The following is a 15,794-nucleotide window of genomic DNA, read 5'->3' as shown; positions in this document are numbered from 1 at the left end:
CTAAATGCTTTCTTGTTAAGACCTATCCAATCCAATAGTATCTGATAAAAAACAGTTATTACCGGCGTTAAATGCCGGCTACACTATCGCCGAACTCAGATAGAAGTCGACACGAATGCACGAACATTGCGAAGTTTGTGTAAGAACTTTTATTTACCGCGACGAAAAACTAGCAATGTATGCCGAATCTGCCAAAGTTCGGCGAACTGTTTCGCGGCATAAAGTGAAACAAAGCAATACATGGCACGCACAACATCTGATCGGGAGTCAACGATCGCGCTCCGCCACATCCTGTCGCCAAGGAGCGTTGGCCGATGTTGGCTGGGCGATGGCCAATAATGGGCGAATGTATTTTCAAGGATCGTTTACATTCATAATGACATGGAGATCAGCTTTTTATTGTGAGAAATATTGATAACCTAAAAAGTGAATAATAGTTGTTCGCCGCGAACTTAGACCTCGTGAACACAAAATTGTGAACACATTTTTACAAAATTGTGAATATTTCAAAAACTACTGAACCTATCAAAATAGTTAGGGCATCAAAATGCCCCACGAAATTTCGGACCAACGGTTCGAAAGTTATCGCGTTTCAATCAAACAAACAAACATACATTCATACAAAAAATGTATTTTTGCCCCAAGTAGAATATTGAATAGGGCTCCGGCGCTCAACAACTAAGGAAGTGACTGGGAAAACGCTCGGATGAGTGACTGATACCAATATTATAAACGTAAAAGTGTGTTTCTGTGTTTCTCCTACTTTACGTCAAGATTTACATCTATCATTACAGGTTATAAACCTAAGGCGATAGAATAATCGTAATTTTTGTAACTAATTACAAATAGTGTTTTTTTTTGTGTGGAGATACTTGGAAGGATCGGGCAACAACTAGTAAATAAATAAGAACGTTATTTAATTACTGGACCAGCCTGGGCACCGCACGACCAACGTTGGCCGCAGCGAGATTCGCGCGCGCACCTGCCGCCGGCTGCGCGCCAACCGGTCCCGTCGGATGACCCGGATTTTTTACACGTTTTCTAAAATCACCCCCCCCCCCCCCTCTTCGCGTCTTTGGCTCCGATTGAAGCGATTCCTACCAATAACCATAATTTCACTAAAACTGTTGAATCCACGATAAAACATATGAAATAAATAAAAATAATAGCAATATTACATTGCAAAAGGAGAAAACGGATGGCCCACAGCCAAGAGTAGTTCTAATGTTGAAATGAAAATTTATTATACAATTTAATTGATCAGCTATAGTGTTTATCTCATGAAATTAGGAATACGAATTCTTTTTAATTTCATCAAGATTGTATACGATGTAAACACAATTATGGCGCCTGCTTACTGTCACTATTACGACATATTACAAAATAAAGTCCTCTAACGCGTCTGTCTCTCTGTTCGCGATAAACTCAAAAACTACCAGGCGGATTTTTGTATGGTTTTCACGAATACTTATTCCTGAGGAAGGTTAGGTGTATAATTTATTATGTTTTACCCGAACGAGCGAAGCCGGGATGAGCCGCTTGTTATTTCATAAATATATAAATGTTTCGACTTTATGGCCACAAAGCCTCGGAAGCTAGTTGACTGCGCAGAAATGTCGCGCAGATGCGTGTAGTGAGTAGTGTCTGTTAGCGCATATCTCACATACTCAAGACTCCTATTATAGAGCGTTTAAGGCGATGTCCCCTAGTGGTCTGTCGTTATCGTCAGTCTGTTTGTAATGAGACGACGCCTAAACGGGCAAATTAATTAAAGTTATTAATTTAAAAGCGGTCTATGTGGAATTGAACGGCTATGTTCAGTTGAAAACAGTAAAATGATCTGGAAGGGGAAATAATTTAAGAATAAATAATAATTCGGTCATTAATGTTAATTAATCAGGATTTATTACATAATATTAATGACCGAAAACAAAGAACCATTTGAAGTAACTCCAGGAGAACACTCTCAAAGTGTGGCGGCGATCACTCCAGGGCAGTCCGGAAGACCTTGAACTGATTGGAAGATGTCAAGAAAACCGGGAAAAGTAGGACTTCTCCAGCCACTATTTGCGTAGCTGTGACTTTGTGCTGTGGTGCCCAACAGCCACACACACATGTACAATGGAGGACATCGACGAGGTAAACGTTAGCTATTAGAATGTTCACATAATGGTATATCAATAAAAAAAGACATACCACTCGAAAAGGTTCAAAAATTAGAGAAGGACCTTGCCACGCGACAGAAGACTCGAAACGTGATTTCCTTACCGGTGGACGACGGCGACCAGCAGTCTACATACGAGCACCTCATTACGCATTCAGACCACGTCACCTGACCGGAATCTAACGCCCGCTCTAACACATCACGCGTCCTGCTCGATGATCAAGACAATTGGAGTCATAAAGATGATTTATTGTAGGCATAGCTCGTGCTACGTTGTAATCAAAAGTAGCTTTTAAGAGATTTGACACAGCGACAATATCGCGCGGGCTCTTTCTTGAGGGATTTGGAGTAACTTAAAGTACGTGACTTAAGTCTAGGTTTAATTCTAGCTACTAAATTTTATCGGAATCTGTCCAGTAGTTTTTTCGTGATATATACATCATCCAACAAAGGAAACTTTCATAAAAGTAAAATATAATGTAAGATAGACACACATGGAATGCACCGAGACCACGCTCCGAGAGAGAGAGAAAGAACTCACTCGAAAAGAAGATCACACATGAAAGAAAATAGAAGGACCAAAACTGCTCCTGCATACATTTATAAATCTATTTTAACAACATGCAACTCTGATTCTCTGATCGAAGTGTTTTCCCGGTTCGTTCCGCAGCCCTTGATCGTCGGAGCCTAGGGCCTGCGTTCCTACTTACAACAAGCAAGAACAAAGTGAAGTTACCAGTCCATGGGAGGTGAATTACGAAGTGACATTCGTGTCTGAAGTATCATCAGTCTTACATTATGTAGGAATGCGGACGCGTCCGCATATGTGCATATTATGTTAGCGGCGTATGCAAGTACAGGCGACTGCAAATCAAATCTTACTCTCGAACACAGCGGTGGTAAATAGTCATTAAGTTGCATTCAGGGCAAGACGCCCTGGAACCCGAAGTAATCGTAAAAATATACCTAACTTTGAAGACGCGACTATGATAGATCGACCTGATTGGGAAAACCCCAATAATATTTCTCTTTAATTGCTATGATTTTTATAGATTAGAATCTATACATTCTCGATGATCTCGAGGGAGATGGCATAAATGTCGTAGCTTTGACATTGATACGTCATAAAATAGTTCAGAATCTGTGTTCAGAACCAATGGTTAAAAAAATGTCAAATATATGTGCATTAAAAATGGTTTACAGAGTCTTATTTTAAAGAGAAGTTTAAAATATTTGATCGCTTTTAGTACCTATTTGAGTATCCTTGTGAATCTTATAATATAGTTTGACATGCAGACACCACCTCGTGCAAAACCATTCATCTCGAAAGAAAGTACGGCGAAATTTGTTGTGCCGTTTCTTCTTCACGACGTCGGCGGTAGTTAGTTTAGTTTTAGTCCTAAGTTGAATAATTTTGAATTTGAAAAGTTAAATGAAGATGACATCTATCTACTTTCATCGTCGTTATACAGTAGGATATCGGATGTGAAGCTTTCCTTGTCCTTGTTATGTGGAATACTGGGGTGATATCTACGTCACATGATCGGACGCCCAGCTGCGCTATCAGACTGACGAAACGCTCTTATCTGGTGAACTCCGATAAATTCTAACATTTACCACATTGTATTTATTATAGACTCGTTACGATTAATTTATGAGTCATACGAATGTAAGTCCGCTGGCGAAAATATCATGACTTGATATTTTGAAAGGCATACGCGAAAGATGTCCCGAATCATCAGCCAACTTAACATCACTGCCGGTGCACAGGCACAGTATCCTTATAGTTGAACAAGAATGGCATTTGGTTCCGTCCTAGATTAGGTCCACTCCATCCTCGACTTGATGTCGTACTAGGCTACTAGGTGGCGCAGTAGTAAAGTGCTTGCCTCTGAACCGAGAGGTCTCGGGTTTGATTCCCGGTCGGGTCATGATTGAAAATGACACATAACACAAGTCTCGAACTTACTTTGGGGCGAGCTCAATTAATAGGCAACAGTATAATTGAAATCATAGAAAACTACTAAACATGATGTATAATATGTGCATGATGTGACATGTTTGTCAGATTTTGTGGGAAAAGCGGGAGCATCCGCAAATTCCGTGACGTCATAGTCGCGTTTCAGGAACCGGTGAATGATTCAAGGGATGAGTAACCTCGGCACACATGGCAGATGCGCTGATATTGTGATACTGTTACCGTTTCCAATGTTCTGAGAACAGGGTGCCGTGCCGTCGATCATTGGCGCCCGTTGGGATTATGGTTATATCGTCAACGTAAACGAGAATTACAAGTTTTAAAACTAATGATTTCATTCTTTGTTTTCCATTGTTTTGTGAAACCAAATTGAAATACTTCTTATTGATGGTTGACAGAAACTCACATTGGAGAATTAAGTCTCCTCGAATTGTTCAGTGAAGTGTAGATCATATAATTTAGCGTATGTAAATGCAAACATTTTGATATAATACCATACAATAATACTAAATGCATTATACTCTTAATAAAAAATACAAAACATAACTACAGACAAGACAACGTATAATTACAGTCTAGTAAAGTTATAAACCTATTGTGTCACAAAGCGATTATACAATTAAAATGGAAAATAAAATTGTCAATCCACAATCGATTTTGATTCGCGAATGAATTAAAAATGTATAGGACTGACGTGGTGCCACTAGGCCGGTGCCATGGAGTAACTACTAAAGCATATTCTAGAGCGCGCAACTCCATAAATTTAGTAAGAGTACTGATGTACATATGAATGGTAATAAATATATTGAATTTGAATTGTATTTAAAGATAGAAATGACCTGAGAAAGAAGAGATTCGGGTAGAACACGGTGTCCCTATCCAATCTAAAGCCAGTTGATTAGTCGTATTTTTTTCTTTTCTAATAAAGATTATGGATCCAAATTAACATAGCATAAGCTTCATACATAGAGCGCTGTGATGAATGCGCTCTATGTGTACAATAGGCACTCTAATGCCAGTACCGTCTCATTAGAGATAATAATGTATTTAAGCGCACAACTACTACTTATGGCTGCTTAAGGGGGAGGGGCGAAGGAGGGGAAGGGGATGCACTGACGTGGCTTTTGAAAGAACTGCAAAGGGTTTTAAAAGAAGGCTTATAAAACATATACAATATAAGTTTTTGTGATACTAATAGATACACGATAATTGCAAGATGACAATTGGCGCCCAACATGTGACATTTCAAAAATGATTCTACCTACATTTTGTCAGAAAAACACTGTTAAAAAACGACTAGAAATAGTTTCATCAGTTCTATGAGGCCGAATAGCGACGTTGTAATAACTAAATCATCAAAAAGTGGTTCGTTTAGTTTCATTTTTTTAATGTCGTGAGAATCTTCCTCGGTTATCATGTCTAAGTGCTTAATTAACTGTAATCACTTAATAAGTCCTCAATCGACGTGTAATAGGATAACTGGTTAAACGGTCGTGATTTGTATTAGGCGTTTTTTTCTTTAATTATCCTTATCCCGCATTCATAAGTAGTATTTTTGGTATAATTTCACCGTGAAATATGTTATTAAATGTCATTGGAAAATTAATTACATTGAATTATGAACGACTTACTGAATTGTAAATGGTATAATATTTAAAAAATAAAGAGGTGAAAAATATTTAATATTTTAATATCAAGGAATCTGTACTTTTCCGAGTGATTTTACAAATATGAAATAAAATTTGTTCGAAAAATGTTGTCACATTATCAGAATGCAACAAAAAGAATAGAGCAGACATCGATGTTGATAATATCTTTTTGTAGATAAGTAAATAATTCAAAACATAGTTGGCGATATCTTAAAGTAGAATACGGTACGTCTGAAATTTTTGAAATGTGCAGAAATGTATTCTAGATGAAAGAATTAAAGTGTTATTTTAAGACACACGCCTCATCTGTAGAGCAACACTACCTACTGGTTGCTAACGTTTTTGCACGTATACAGCTAACTTATACTAATGTAGACGAATGGACGCGCACACATTGAATATGTATGAGCGATTTAGCTTATAATTATACGAGATAGGGCTCGGCTCCAAAGCGTCTGAGATATCTAGGTTACATATTTTTCTCACGGCTTATATAGCTATATATAAACATTAATAAAGAAAATTTAAGTACTAAGTGTTTGCGCATCACAATAAGTAACTGATCAGTGTTTTGCTGAGCTAAGATGCCAGCACCAATCATCCGTCACCTAGTAGCTCAGCCGACTGCGAAGTTGAAGAACTATCGGTATAAGATTGCTTGCTGCGAAAGCATGCCTAGTCACATCTCTGTTTTGGGTGGTTTGTGAAAACTGGAAGAAATTAACGCACATCAGTATTTATGTTTGATTTTCAACGGTTAAAACTGTCAAGAATTTTCAAACGGGACTACAACTTAAACTTCATATATCAACTTTCAAATTCAACCCTTCTCCATTGAAATAAAGGCAATATTGCCGTTATTGCGTTGGGTTTTAGGGGTTCCACTCATCTCAAAAGAATATTAACATTAATATTAGCAATATAAGACCCGAGGAAATCTCGAAATAAAGATAACATAGAACGACAGCGTCGTTGTGGATATGTCTCGACTTCATCTATAACGCATAAATTTGGTTATTATTGGCGATTTTAGCGAAACCTTGCATAACAAGCAATGTCAAGAAGACGATTTGAGAATGGCCACCTGTCTGATTTTAATATTAATGAATGGTAATATCCGACGAAACCTGATAGGTTAGCCATTAAATATAACGACGTCACTGACGACCATTTTGGACGGATGAAGATACTTGGCCATTTAAAGACGTTACACGAAAAAAGAAATAGATTTGAAATCACGTTGCTAGGGTTAATTTATTACATGTGTTTTTCTTTGCAAACACAATAATTTTCATCAAATTGATTGAACTAGAACAGTACATTGGAACTAAACTAGAGAAAAATCATCATTACTCCTCATGTCTATTATCTACTCCAATGTGTATATCATGACTTAATATGTATAAAATACAATTTCAAAGTCCCAATAGGCGTAGCTTACAAGTTAGACGCTGGAGTCGCTCAGGGCTCTGTAATAGGTCCACTTTCACAAAACCTTAACAAACTGGCTTCGTACATGAAGGTACAAAAGTCCATGATCTTATCTGTTGTTAAGTTTAGAATGGCCTAACATTGAATAAGCTAACAACTATTTAAAATAACTCATTCCTTTTTTGATGGAAAATTATTTATCTTATCTAAAAATTAGTAATTGTGACTACTGAATCAACTATACTCGTCGGCGTCGACACTGCATTGTTTCATAAAAAGTTTATGTAGAATTCTTTGGGAAAGCAGTGTTCCGTTCAGTGTGCCCATGTCCAAACAGAGGACGCCCTGTGGCTGGGACAATAAAAGAGTTTCTACGACCACCTCCCGGGTCTATCAACATATCAGGAGGAAATTTAGACTGGATATATGTAGTTAAAGATTCAAGATTGACCTCTGCACATTTACTCACTTTCTCCTTTGAGATTATTTCGGTATTCTTTACTGTACATGGAAATGTACTATTATTGGCCTTACTTTTAGTTATATATAACACAAGTACCTATAGAATTGTAACGCTGTTGGTTGTCTACGTAAATAAATATAAAAAAAGATCAAACATAGCCCACTAATGTTTTTAATTAATCCCCAAAAACTAGGATGCGAGGTGAAAGTGACACGAAAAAGACACTATTCGCAACCGCAGGCAACAGCTAGTATGTAAAGAAAGGGTTTAAGTTGGAGCACGCCCTGTGCTCCCACAGCTTCTGCGGCAAGTTATGCAAGATAACATATAATATTATGATAGTTGAGCGGCTATTTTAAAACAATAATAGAGAGACACACGCACCCGAGCTATGCGCTTCTTATGTAAACTTTCAAAGTTTTGATTATTGATAAGTCATCTGACTGTATTCTGATAGGTTTCAAGATCACTGTAATTAAAATCAAATCATTTATTCAGAAATTAGGCCTTCACAGGCACTTATTCACGTCATATTCTAAATTAAATGATGTTTACCAAAGCTACAAACTACTAGCATTTCGGAACGACCACTGCTGAGAAGAAATTTAGAAAGAAACTCATTCAAACAGTGTTGGTCCCTATCATGCCAGAAGGGCTTACCATTTTTTAAATATAAATTTATGTATAATTTTTTATCAGTAATATAACATGTAAGTACACAATAAAGTACATGGTCAAAAGGTATACTGAAACATATTATGATTGTGTTAATGATATTGAAATTGCATTTTGTTACTCTCTCTCATCTCCGCACTTAAAACTATAATAAAATTGCGTGTTTGCGGCCATGTTTTGGATCGTGCCCCATACCATTTTAAAACAAGCATCTCACAAGGCCTTCACATGTTGGATCCGTGTCCCCGTGCAAGCCCAAAAGAACCGGGCCACGATCCGAGATTGAATCCTAGAGACAACGTGACATTACAGTGATATATTTTGTTACGTGGCAGATTTAAATGGGATGTCTCGAAGAGTTACCGAAATTTGTTGATTTTTAGTAAAAAAATATTCACTCGTCTGGACTGCAGTACGCAAACTACACTTGTGAAATTTGTTATTTCATTTTTAATGGTGTTTCAATGAATTTTGAGAATTTCGATTGTTTGAAACATTATTGTCAAAATCAATTATTATGAAAATCAACTATTTTCAGTTTTCATCATTTGTTTACTACAATTAACGATAAAAACATTATTACAAACAATACGTATAATTATCTCCTGCAGGTGCACATTAGATTAGGCTTTTAATCACAAAATGGCTTCCGAAAGAAATGAATCAACATCAATTAATAATCTAATGGAATGGCGTAAACCTTTGCTTTTAGAAGAGGACCAGAATCTCTCCTAACGCGGCGGCCACATAAAGTAGACAATACAGATGTATCACGTCTTCATGCCTTAATGGGTAGACAGAGCCAAGTGGCGAGACTCATAAGCAACGTTTAGCTAGAAAGCGGGCTTATTGATAGATAGAATTAAGATCCTGAACTAGTAGCCTATCGCCTATAAGTAAAATCTCTAGTTAATCCCTTAAACCCTTATTGACTTTTACGACCCGCGCGGGAGGAGAAACAGCTGACACATTACCTTTGCTCCGAGACCAGCATAGAAACTAATGGATAAAATAGATAATGAAAAAGACACGAAAAAAACATATCAAACAGACGATGGAGAATGCACGCACATACTTTATAAACATTTACATGCTTAATATATGGTAAAGAGATATCTTTACTCCAAGAAAGAAATTTTAATTAGATTTTGGCTAATTAAAATAGGATCAATGAAACATCCCTTTTATCCCGCAGCAATTCTTCCCTATAAATTGCTGCATTCAGGGCTGTGAGGCTAACTATTGCCATTATAAAATACATTAATGTCAATTTTATCACTTTGTTAATTCCCTTCCCATTTCTTGAAACGTTTCCCAGCCACGATCGTTTCCATAAGTCTGTGGTTAATTTATAACATTGTTATCTAATGTTGGAAAATGACGAAAAAATACATGTGAAGGTCTTTCAGCAAAAAATATGTATTTTGAATCTATCGTAATAATTCTTTGCGTGGGGTCGGCGTCGTACAGCATGGGAGCCCTAATATCCCCTTCCACCTCCACGTATATTCTTTTTAACCGTATCGTCTTTCAGTCGCCTCATCTATCTGCACTGTATTGTTATTATATCACTTGTTATACGAATACCCTATGTAGTATATACTAATTTAAATATAGAGTCTGGATGCTGAAGTCCAGAAAAACCTTTTTAGAATAACTTAAGGTCGCCGGCTTCTTTTCTTCACTCAGATGTAAAGAGAATAATTTTAATGAATTAAGTATAACAGAAAAACTAAACCAGTAATAGTTGAAATATTGAAGATTTAAAAGTCGTTAATACAGATGCAGATACAATACTAACAATAGTAGTTCTTGCAAGGGCACATTCGTTTTGTTAAATATACATACATAGAACCTGTAACAAAAAGACAAGCTTTTCTTTGAGTAAAATGACTGAACTTCATTGAATCATACTAAACTAAATAAAAACGAAACCGGTGCACATCAATTGACATTACTTCATAATCAACAAGTGTAACATACAACACCCATCTTTTAGGTCATAGGATCAAAAAGTATCCCCGTTTATATCAAAACCTAAAATAGAGCAGTACTTCAAGCGGCGCTCAACTTAAACGTTACAAACTTGACAATTTCGCGTCCGCCATTTCGACGCCAACTTACAAACGCGTCCCCAACTTTTGTCCTGCCTTTGCCACTTATTTCTTTTTTGTTTCAATACTTCCTTTTTAAATTATTAATATACGCGCCAGTATTTTTTGTTTCCCTTTTTTTAAAGGTTTTCAAATTCACAGTCTTGCGTGCCATGCCTTTCTATCTATAACTGTTTTATTATTATTTATTGCAAAAATTAAATTAAAGAAATACTTTTCATTACCTCCAGTGTCGTAATCACGAAGATAAAATCAGTAATCCTAAAAAATTAAAATAAGCGACGTTTATCAAAGATAATAATTTCCTTAGTAACACATACAAAAATTACAAAGACATCCGATGTCACAACTTTTTTTCTAAATCTCACACCACATCACTGAAGTAAATCCGTCGGGGGAGAGGTTGTCGTGGATGGAACGTAAACAACACTGGCCACTAACACACGTTACATCACAAAGTTTTAGAATTTGGATCGCGACGTGCGCGCGGTTCCGCTGCGCTGAAGAGACTGGACGTCAGGGCTGCACACCGCTCACTCGCCGCGTAGGGTTCCCAGTTCCTATATTACGGTTACCCGAACAAGTTTGGAAGCGATGGTAAACTTAGTTGAATGAAATTAACCGAACAACTACTGTAACAATGTATCTTCATTTAGACTGTTTACATGTAGAGTTGCTGGTATATGGGCCACTTTACATATTTTACAAGCTGAAAGCTAAATGAGTTTGTCGCAAAATTGTTTATAAATGTGACATTTCTCTCATGACATGATCACGTGACTTTTTTAATAAATTAAATAATTATAATCACTACACAATCAGATCCGCTCATTAGTGATAAATAGATTAGATAGTATATAAGGAAATCAATTTTTGTCTACTGATCACGTTTATTTTTTGCTTTTTACGTTTAATGAGAGGCTACCTAGAGAAATTTATTGTTAATTTAACTACTCTTATTTGCTGCTACAAAAATATTCTTAGTTACAAATCCATACCGATAGCAAAAATTAAAACAAGTATCTTCGCCCGTCGATTAATTCTTCCCTAATGTTGTTAATTTCCCCATTATAAGGGTAACGAAAGCTCCGAAGCAGTGGCAGCCCGCGCGGCGTTGCCAATCCGTCACCGCGGCCGATCGAGGTTAAAACTTAGAGCTTTTTAAAAGCCCTTCGCGATTAAAGTTCATTATACTAAGTCTATTCTATGGCTTTATGTAGCAAAACTGAAAATAGTGTGAGGCTGACTGAGTACAAGTCGCAATGTAGTTGGTAGAGCTACATTACTGGAACGAAGGCGAAGATAGTAAATATAAGCACCTTGAAATAAGATGGACAGTGAGGTAACGACGCAAGTTTTTGGTCTATATCGAGCAGTGGACTTCCTGTGAAAGAGATGATCCATGTCAATGTTATCTTAACACGATGTACAGAATGAATTGAAAGAATCAAATTAAATATTATAACGGAAATACACATGCCAGTGAGATGCACAGTTGCACGCCAGCACCGGCACGCCAACTCCTTGCGAAAAAGTGCCTGTGAAGGTCTAATTTCTGAATTTGATTTGACTAGCCCTTCTTACTTACTTGTGTATACTATTTTGAAATGATATAATTACAAATATAAATTATTGTAATAATGGTTTTACTGATGATGAACTTTGATATTTTCCTTGTCTCCGTCATGAAAAGGAGCATTCAGAACATCTAAAGGAGTCCCCGATCTCCATTGAGGTTATACTTAGCTTTTTAAATGCCTCGAGATTGCTGATTAATGACTCAACTTGGATAATAAATAACGCAGTTCAGCCTCTTGCGGGTGAAACGGCAGCGGTATTAATATTAATGATGATTCTGAAAGATATACACTCCAAATTGCTTTAGTTGCTTCCTGATAATAGTCATACAATATTTAGTTGACGAATATTTTCATACACATCCGATCTTTCAAACAGGATGCGAGCAGAACGAGTTATCTGGTGGACGGTCCTTTAGGCTCTAAGCAACCCGTTTCGTTTCAACAATACGATTTCGCCACCAACCGGCCAATTAAAACTGTACCATTTGAGTTGTTTCCACAAAAGGCGGGTTATTGCTAATTGTCCAGCTTCACAATAAGTCTGGCAGCACTTGTGCAATCAAGAGTAAGAATATTTTAAATAAAGTTCAAGAAATCCCTTAGGTATATTCTAAGATTATGTTCAAAAGTTGTCTAGGAGATCTTAAACTTGATTACTATCTAAACCTTAGATTCTAAGGCTCTGCGGCTGTGAATGGACTTTGTCCATGTCAAGTAATTCTTTCCAACCGTCTCTAACCTCTTGACTCGTTTTGAGCTGCACAACATCTCGAAAATCAAAATATTCATATATATATATATATATTATTTAAATTGTCACGACATTACCTCAAGAGTGCCGCAATAAACAGTCGAATATTTGTTGTTGATATTCCCTCAACGACAACTTTGCAGACCATCATAAAGTCGTCCATGTAATTTTTCCGTGATTTGATTCATTGTCACTTGCACTCCCGTTGTGTAAGTCGCGTGTGTGTTGCGTCACTAATCCCGTGTACGGAGGTGGCAAAACAGTAAACACCTCTGTTATCAGGACTGTCGGTTATGTCACCTTAAATCAATTGTCAAGATCCTACCATATTTGTTACGAGTTGTTAAGATTTTTTGTTGCGCAAACATAATAATAATATTTAAACATTTTTGTTCTTGACTATGGTATTTTTCGGAAGAACAAAAGATTTCTTAAATAATATACAAAAATGAATGTCCCTTACTACATAATATTGTGATTGTGATCAGAAGCTAGATGATGATGATCACTGATGAGCATGATGGACTTTCCATCTTTCAAAATATATTAACCATGATGAAATGAACCATTTAAAGACGTTTTGTTCAGATCAGTCAGAAAGTAAACGACACATTTTGCTGCCGACACGTAAGCTTATAGATAGTAAGCCTTATTTCCTGAAGCTGAAACCATTCCATACAAACAACCAGACCTGGACATGTTGTGAGTGTCCAAGCAACACGACTGTTGGAGACCATTTGACAACATGTATTGGAAGTGAAAGCAAAGATGGGTTGAAGTCCGGTATTTTTCTTTATTCCCTAAAAGTCCGGTGTAAATCCATCGATAAGTTGCTTTATGCCCGACGACTGGGGAATCTATCTGGAAAAATTGGACGTAAACCCTCATCTATGATTAGAAGCTAAAAATTAAATATAATTAATGTCATTTTTAGATATTAGCGCTGGAACTTATAGAAGTCGAGCACACACGCTATGGATCAAATGTATTTTTTTTTAAATAGTTCAGAAGTTTGGCGGTCTGTACTTGTTGACTACTTCTTTATACAACCTAAGTACTTCATGCTGTTGACACAGTCATATAGATTGGATTTTACAAGAGACTTATATTCCTTAATATTGGATTTCCCAAAATTCCCCTTTAGACCGAAGACTTCATCAAAAACTAGTCAATCCATACAAAATAACAACATACAAATACAACATAATGTAATCAATTAATGTGATAGAGACTTCAAAGTATCATAGCACTATCTGGGTCAACTCTAGTATAGAAACAAAACATAATCGCGCGGCGTTGCCGTCCTGCCCCCCTTTAGAGGGAGACAGAGATATGTGAGAGGGAGATAGAAATGTGGGGAGAAGCTCGCGCGCCGCTCGGAGCGAGAAAAAAGTTTTGAAAAGCGTTCTGTGAACTTTTTAGGGATAGTGTAGTAGAATTTGTTTGCGTAAAGTTCACTTCAAATATAATCATGTGATTGAAAATCCACCAAGGTTGTCAAGTCCACGACTAGTTACTATATTATTTAAAAAAATCAATAATAAGATTAGACTAATATTAGGCCTTAAGGTAAAAATACAACGTCGCGTACATGTTCACATTTCGAGATGGTTACAAAGACTCGCCCAATGAGTTCTAGACCGCCAAGGGCGTATTTGAATACCGCCAATTGTCTCTCTACGAACAATCAGATATAATTGCACACCACAAAAATAAAAGAAACTCGATAAATAATTAAAACGACAGTAGTTTGGTAACCCACTAACTTAGAAGAAAACTTAATAGTTTCATGGTTAAACCCCAGTTAATAATAGTTCGCGGTAAAAAGTTACCGTAACCTCTTCGTTTAGAGGTTTGGAGTTAAATAAACTTTTAGTTCAGCTATTAAGTAACTACTTTTTATTTAAAATTTCACGTTGGTACGAGAAAATTCAACAAAATCGGGAATTAGATCATTTTACTCGCTCTGCTGTGCGCATTGTTCAGTTCAGCTCATCATCATCCTAATATTATAAATGCCAAAGTAAGTTTGTTTGTTACCTCTTCACGCTTTATCTGCTCAACCAATCTTCTTGAAAATTTGCAACATGTAGTTTGAAATACGGAGAAGGACATAGGGTACCTTTCATAGCAGAATAAATGTTTAAGTGGGAAATGGAAGCGGTCGAAGACGCGGACAAAAGCTAGTTGTTCATATTATTGTTCATAGAAAGCCATTAGTCTACCAAGTTATGCAAGAGGCGTGAGTATATCCGAATCTGAAACTTCTTGGCAAAACGGGCATTTGATACACGCACGTGAACGAAGCCTCAGGAATCAGCTACTTACTTATTTACAACAGAGTAACGCTTATGTTTATGCGTATGGTGTAAATAGGCACTAGATTTTATTTCAATTATAAGTGCATATAGATACATTGTGATTAACAATGAATTTAGGAATAAAGTATTTCAAAAAAAATACAAATTTAAATTTAAAAGCCAAAAGAACAGCTTTTATTATGATACAAGTTTCAATGCGTTATGCTCTATTCGCTCCATACACAATGTAAGTTACATATGTTTATTAATTTTTAATTAGTTAACATGTAACGTTCAGTGCACCATGAAGCTACTACGATAAAAGATACCCAAAAGTAGGCCATCTCAGGCCGCGACATTAAACTTTCAGTCAACAATAACAGGCCTTTCCAACAACGCTCAGTAATTATAGGAAACTAGCTCGTGCTACAGGCTTCGCACATGGCAAAAATAGCCCTAATAAATAAATATGTTACTCTCCACCTCAACAACTAGCTCCGCACCAAATACCACCTCAAACGAATGCTCCATTTTAACATGACAGAATGTTGTAATAGAGGTATTCCGCTTAGTACATTTCGATCGCTGAAATGCTTATAAATTCCCTTGTAATACCCCAACTCCTGTCATTATGAATTAATCTTTCACCGTGGTATTTGAGCTGCATGCCTCCACGACTCCCTGTTGGA

At 36.7% G+C, this 15,794-nt stretch overlaps 1 protein-coding gene across 14 annotated transcripts in view; it reads right to left on the bottom strand.

Annotated features, from left to right (window-relative positions):
• Window positions 1-15,794, bottom strand: part of da (daughterless) — a 78,463-nt gene that overhangs the window by 21,324 nt on the left and 41,345 nt on the right. For 5 of the 14 annotated variants that reach the window (XM_053765464.2, XM_053765470.2, XM_053765476.2 and 2 more), the window contains exon 1: window positions 10,699-10,996. The exons of 2 other annotated variants lie outside the window; for them this stretch is intronic. The gene's annotated coding sequence lies outside the window, so the exon portion shown is untranslated. Of the gene's footprint in view, window positions 1-10,698; window positions 10,998-15,794 lie in introns of those variants that run through there. 7 more of the 14 variants (XM_053765474.2, XM_053765469.2, XM_053765463.2 and 4 more) reach the window with 5 other exon arrangements.

This window comes from Plodia interpunctella, chromosome 27 (genome assembly GCF_027563975.2).
Source record: "Plodia interpunctella isolate USDA-ARS_2022_Savannah chromosome 27, ilPloInte3.2, whole genome shotgun sequence".
NCBI classification, from domain to species: Eukaryota; Metazoa; Arthropoda; class Insecta; order Lepidoptera; family Pyralidae; genus Plodia; species Plodia interpunctella.
Note: the sequence above shows the minus strand (reverse complement) of the source record. Positions and strands in the feature narration are given on the sequence as shown.